The 7,325-nt window shown below is 42.5% G+C and overlaps 1 pseudogene; it reads right to left on the minus strand.

The window, feature by feature from the left end:
• Nucleotides 1-6,087: 6,087 nt before the first annotated feature.
• On the minus strand, nucleotides 6,088-6,994 carry LOC109702187 (olfactory receptor 4C11-like; annotated as a pseudogene).
• Nucleotides 6,995-7,325: the final 331 nt, after the last annotated feature.

Below are 7,325 nucleotides of genomic sequence, written 5' to 3' on the forward strand. Positions count from 1 at the left end.
TGGATGGTGGTTAGAGGTGCACTAGGGTGGAGAAATTTCCCTGTGAGCTAGTGAGGGAGTGGTGCTTTCTAGGATCTGAGGTTCTGGCAAAGCAGCTCTTTCTCATTTCCTCAAAATCCTAGCACTATGTCTTGGCTAGCTCCCGTCCCTCGGAACCAGGTTCCCCACTAGGGACTGTGGACACCCCCCATGGTGAAGACATTCCCTCTGGGTGCACCACATCGCTCTCTCTCTCTCTCCTGAGGACCTATATTTCAGGGATGCCCACCATATGTTTCCTCAGGTCAGGCCTCACCATGGGTGTTGGACTATCCAAAATTCCTTCAGACTCTCCATTGTGATGTCTTCTGGCCAATCTTGGGCCCCTATGCCTCATGCCTGATCTTAAGCCCCGAAAGCTCATTTTTCTCTGTAATCAGGCCTAGCCCCCATATCCATTGTACAATGCTTCCAAATGGCCTCTTAATGGCACTTTTGATCCCAATATTTTAAGGGATTTATATGATTTCTGTGAGCACACTGGTAAATGGAAGGAACTTCCTATGTCCAGTTCTTTTCTTATTTCTGCACCAAACCCCCCTCTGAACTTCCTGTTCCCCTGCACAGGTTCTTTTAGCCTCTAAACCAGTCTCAAAACCAGCCAAATCCTCTTCTGAACCCCCTTCTGACTCTGAAAGTTTCCCTTCTTTCAACCCTGCTAATGAGCCTGTACCTTATCAGAGACAAGCTTCCATTGTTCAACTGTCAGCCCCTGAACCTCCTTCCACCCTTTCTCCCACACTCCTCTTTTCACCCTTTCCCTCACCCCTCCTTCTGCTCTTTTCCCCATGCCTCCTTCTGCCCCTCCTTCTGCCCCACCTTCAGCCCACCCTTCCACCCCTCCTTCTGCCCACCCTTCCACCCATCCTTCTGCCCACCCAGAATCACAGGATCCCCACACACTCACTCTCACACACCCCCCAGTCAGCCAGTTTCCATCTACCCTCCCCGGGAAGTGGCTGGAGTGGAAGGCATTGTGAGGGTCCATGTCCCCTTTTCCCTCACTGACCTCTCTCAGATAGAAAAGCACCTTGGCTCCTTCACCACTAACTCAGATTTTTAGGTTAAAGAGTTCCAATACTTGGCTCAATCCTGTGACCTTACTCAGCATGACATCTATCTCATTCTTCTCTCCACCCTCCTTCCAGAGGAGAGATGCAGGGTCTGGGACACATGCAGATGAGATCCATTGCACCACCCCCACCCATCCTCTAGGGGTTACAACAATCCCTATGGGGGAGCCTAATTGGAATTACTAAACCAATGGTAGAATGCTTAGGGATCAGATGGTTACTTGTTTAGTGAGAGGACTAAAAAAGGAGGGCCAAAAGGTTGTTAATTTTGATAAACTCAGAGAAATTCAACAAGAAAAAGAGGAAAATCCAGCTAGTTTCTTGTCCTGACTCACAGAGGTGCTATGACACCATATAAAAATTGACCCTGAAACTCAGGATGGGACAATTATTCTTATGACCCACTTTATCTCCCCGTCAGCTCCAGATATAAGAAGAAAACTTAAAAGGCTGGAAAACGGCCCTCAGACTCCACAGGCTGAAATTTTAAACGTGGCCTTCAAGGTCTATAATTACCGAGAAGAATAATAAATGGCTGATAAGGAGAGGAGAGATAAGACTAAATTCCAGATGTTGGCACAAGCCCTCTGACAAAGGCCTCTGACCTCTAACTCCTGAGACCAGGAAAAATCCTGAACACCTCCCGGCTCATGTTTTCAGTGTGGCCTTCAGGGACACTGGGCCCATACCTGTCCTAAACCACACCGCCTGCCAGGGCCATGTCCTAAGTGCAAACAGGAGGGCCACTGGGTGATGGACTGCCCCTCCATCCCTCAAGGCAAAGGATCTAAGCCCCCACACAGTCCCTCCTCCTTAACTGATCTTTTAGGACTGGCGACTACAGCTGATGACTGACAGAGTCCAGGACTGCCAGGCCCTACAACCATAATTTCACGGGAGCCCAGGGTAACTGCCCTTATTGAAGGTCCAAAAAAATAAACATCTCCTGCCTCCCCAAGATCCTAGAAGATGGCAACATACCCACAGAGACTCCTGGGGCATAGGCAGGAGACCTATGCTTAGGGACCTGGCATCTCGCTTACTCACGCTTTATACTTCCCCCCTCCCATTCTTTCCTGTCAGTGCATGCTCACACTTTTACTCTTTCCTATATACACTCTACTCTGAGATTTTACTCTTCCCACCTCCTAACACAATCAGCCTCCCTCCTTTCTCATACCTTCTTTACCCCTGCTTCATAGATTGGATAGCCGACCTTCACCTCCAAGGTACTGTCTCAGACTTTACTCCTGAGGAAATCTATTCATTTTCCAACATTCCCTTTGCCTTATTGTAAATTGCACCACCTATGCTTCACTCCATCCCTTTCTGTGGGTAATTCTTGTCCTTGTCCCCTCTCTCCTAAGTATCGGCCTGTGGACAACTTTTCCCCCTAAGTGGAGATGGCCTCATTGCACAGCTCTCTGTTTTGGATACCTCTCCCTGTGCGCCTTACTCCTTGTGCTCTCTTCTTTCTTATTACTTGGACCTTTGCAAGCTGGGGCCTCCCCTCCTGCCCATGCCAGCCATTTACAGCATATACCATCATGCAAAAGGTGTGCTATAGCACCGCCACTTTATGCCAACAGCTTAATCAAAAATATTGGACAGGTGTCAGCAAAGGTGACCATGCTGGCTACTGCTGCCACTAGAGGAGGAGACAACAGGTATGCTGGACTTACCTCTCACAGCTTGGCATATCTGATGGAGGCAGAGTCTAGGATGAGGCCCTCCAGAAGGTTCTTCACACCCACATACCTCAAAGACTAAATGATTTATTCTTTCCCACCAGAAGGCCTCCCAAAATTCCTTTACATATGTTGTCCCCTTCTGAAACCCTTCTCCAGGTCATAAATACCACTCATCAACTACTCAGCCACACTAATCCTACTCTAGCCCATGGTTGTTGGATGTATCAGTGGGCGGTCCCTTCTCATGTCATCGCCAGCCCCATAAATGTTTCCACACCCTTTACCTTAAACTGATCCTTCACCAAAAGGCCCACTGCCTCCAATCTTTCCCCAGTTCCCCTCTCTCAGCCAGCCCCTCTTTGCCTGCAGAGTTCCTCAAGGATAGTTGAAGTATGATCCCTGGTGGCCAAAAAATGTCACACCACTAGGATGGCCAACAAAACTGAAAACAATATCTGCTGCACCCCCATTCCTGGGACTTTCTTTCTATGCAGTCAGAGTGTATACCCCTGTTTACCCCAAGCCTGGAGGTGTATTTGCACTTTGGTATTTTTAGTTCCTGACATGGATATTATTACAGAAGATTAGGACTTCCCTATCCCACTAACTGCGTGACTTCGATCTAAAAGGGCAATCCAGGCTATTCCCTTGTTAGCAACCCTGAGAATAATGGCTGCCATGGAAACAGGGGATGCAGGAATAGGAACCTCTGTCTACTACTACACAAAACTCTCTAATCAATTGATAAGTGATCTTTAAATGGTGGCTGAATCTATCCTAACCTTACAGAAACAACTTGACTCCCTAGCCTCAGTTGTACTCCAAAATCAACGAGGCCTTAACCTGCTCACTGCAGAGATGGGTGGTCTCTGCCTATTTTTACAAGAAGAGTGCTGCTTCTATGTTAATCAGTTTGGGGTAGTAAAAAATAAAATTAGACAATTCCAGGAACAATTAGAAAAAAGGAGAAGGGAATTGGAGGACTATTGGAGTCCTCTGGAGAACAACATTCCACAGTGGTTCTCCTGGTTAATGCCCATCCTAATGCCTATGTTTGTTGCTCTCATATTCTTAAGCTTCCTCCCTTGTATCATAAGAATGATACAAAGATTTCTTTTAGACCATATGTCTGCTATTGCTAATAAAATATTAACCAGTTGTACATCCAGGGATATCAACCTCTCTAAAACTGCCAGGAAAAACTACTGTGAAGTCCCCATCCAGGACACCACAGGAGCCTGAGGATCCTGCCCCATACAACACCCCTTGCCAGCAGGAATCAGCTAAGAGACCAACGCTTTTCCCCAATTCCCTATCCTCAGCCCCCACTCTAATTATTATTAAAGATAAAATGGGGGAATGATAGAACAACAATGCCACCATTTTATAAATCAGCGGCCATTTTATCCTCAGGAGTCACCTTTTGGAAAATGGAGCCATTCCCAATAACAGCCACTCCCTTTAGCAAAATTTTCCAGGCTACAAGACAAGCTCGACCCATGCTCCACCCCTATCAGGGATCCCTGCACATGCACCAACTTCTTACCTTCCCTCTTCTATAAAAAGCCATGTCTGGCGCAGACTCTCTCTCTTCCTGCACCATCTTTCCTGGGTCAGCCAGGCAGCTTGTGCCTGTCATTAAACCCTGCTCTTGGATTTGAGATTTTCTTGTGAGCTTACTTTGTGAGCAAGATTTTTCCTAACAGATAGGAGAAAAAAAGGGTTCAGTGGGGTTGAAATTTTACCTTTTGTTTTGTAAATAAAGAGGTGACATCCATTAGGAAACCTATCATTTACTCTTTTGGAATTTTAAATTCTGTGAAAATGATTTTCCTGATGCATCTGCAGCATATACATTTCACTTCAGAGTTCTCCACTCTTGTTTTCTCCTGCAGAAGCTATGGAAAGAGAACATACTCTGCAAACAGGCTTTCTTAGAGACCTGAGTTAGACTCTATCAAATGATTGAAAATACTGCCAGACACTTTTTTATATCTGTTTCTAGAACCTTCTACCATAAAAAGAAAAACATGCCCTCTGTGTAGAATCATCTCCACTTTCAGTTCTATCAATCTAGAAACATTTCATGGTAGAACTTGCGAATTAAACATTTATTTTTCTTCCATCACATATTTATAAATGTTTCATAAAAATTCAAAATACCCAGCATTGAAAGGGACAAACTCCTGACCATCCCACTCAAGCTGAAATATTTGTCTAATGAGCTACTTAGCATAGTTAAACAAGCAACACAACAAATAATGAGGCAAATTAGTCCCAGGGAATGAAGTGAACAGACAGATTCTGTCCTGAAAGCCACTTCTCCACTTTGCATGTCCTAAGGGACTCTGACATTTCCAGTGCCAAGTGTTTTATCCAATCATGGTTCAAAGTTACTTTGAAATGTTTGCTACTAACTTATCAAAGGCTTTCCTTCTACTTTAAGACAAATCTTCAGTGATGTCAGGCAAAACTCTAAGTCTAGGTAAACCCTATCAGAATTTGTATATTTTGCATTGTCTAATAGTAAGAACAAAATTCAGGAGACTCAAGATGTTTTCACTCAGGTACTCATATTTTATTAATATTAAGTTAGAAGGAGGAACAAGAAACAAAAATCTAACATCTATGTCAATTAATCCTGCTTATATAAGAACAAATTACACTTTAACATAATAGAGTGGAATTTAAAAACTTTGAAAGTATAATAAATAAAATAAAATAAATTGTAAATATACATTGGTTGTGGTATTAACCTATTTGTCACTTTTGAATATGAGACAAAGAGTTTTGACAAATGTCTTTTTTGGGTTGCAAAAATGGACTCTGCCTCCACTTCTACATATCAGAAATATTTGGTATATTTTTTGAAATATTATGACATTCACTTCATAAAAATGATGATATACATACAAAATATGCCATATTTTGTTTATGCCATATTGGCCTGTATCTACAAATATACTACTTCTTGGTGCTTCTGGTGTTCATGTGATTTAATCATAGACATATGATCTGAAATACCATGAGAGTATTTGATTGTGAGATTATAAAGTAATGAAAGAAAATTTTATATAGTTGAGATTGTCTTCAACATGAAAATAGCAGTAAAAGTATTGTTATATAAAAATAGTCCAAAGTTGAGAAACATTAGACTTGACTCTTTGATTACTGGGTATTTCCAGGAAATCTGACCTCTCTAATCCATGTAGCAAAAGCTAAATTGTAAAGGCAGTATACATTAGAATTCTCACACAGAATTTGCCAACTGAAGTCACATATACCTACACCACAATTAATTTTCTCATGGCTTTTTTCACTTCTGCATTCCTCAGAGTATAGATCAGAGGGTTGAGCAAGGGTGTCCCAATAGTATAAAACACGGCCACCATGTTGTCCATTGGTAATGTGGTTGGAAGGTGAGTATATGTGAAGATACATGGAACAAAGAATAAGATGATAACAATGACGTGGGAAGTGCAAGTAGAGAAGGCTTTCCTTCTTCCTTCTGTACTCCAGTTTCTCAGAGAATGTAAAATGAAAATGTAGGAGATAAGAAGGATTACAAAACTCAACAGGCATATGGCACCACTATTAAACACATCAGTAGATTAATGACATAAGTGTCCATGCAGGCAAGTTTCAACAAAGGTTCTACATCACAGAAAAAGTGATCAATTACATTGGGGCCACAGAAAGGTAATTTCAAAGCCAAGAAAAGCTGTGCTGAGGAATGGATAAAAGACCCTGCCGAGGCCAGATTCACCAATGCATGACACTTATGTTGGCTCATGATGGTTGTGTATCTCAGAGGCTTACAGATGGCCACATATCGATCAAATGACATGAGGATAAGCACAAATATCTCCATGCACGCAAAGAAGTGGCTTGAAAAATTCTGGATCATGCACTCACTGTAGGAAATTATTTTCCTCTGTGAAAGGACATCCACAATCAATCCTGGGGCTGTGGTTGTAGGAAGCAAACATCAGAAAAGGATAGGTAGAACAGGAAGAAGTACATGGGACTTCCAAGTGTCTGGCTTCTTTTAATGGTCACCAAAATGAGAATATTCCACAATAGCATCATAAGGTAAAGAATCAAGAAAATCCCAAATACTACCTTCTGCTTTCCAGCATCTTGTGTCAACCCAGACAGAATGAATTCAGTCACACTGTGGTTAGTCACCATACCTGTGGCTGTAGGTAGGTTGTAGTTTGAAAATTAATCTGCAGAGAGAAGAAAAGATAATACAAATTTAAGAGATCATGAACTATCCTCTGGATTCCTGGGTTATTTTCCTGCTATACTAAATTTGACTTCAGGTGAACCAGAATCCTCTATCACTCTTTGTAAATCTGAAGATGCTAGGACTCTGTAGGATTCATCTGTTGATTCAGGAAAGTCCTGCATTGACTAAAGACTGTGCATTTGAGCAACAGGAAATAAATGTCCTTCAAATACTTTGATTACTACCTAGATTGAGAAATGAAATACTTGGTTCTTTCTTTTTACAAATAAC

Source organism: Castor canadensis, chromosome 1, assembly GCF_047511655.1.
Source record: "Castor canadensis chromosome 1, mCasCan1.hap1v2, whole genome shotgun sequence".
Lineage (NCBI taxonomy): Eukaryota > Metazoa > Chordata > Mammalia > Rodentia > Castoridae > Castor > Castor canadensis.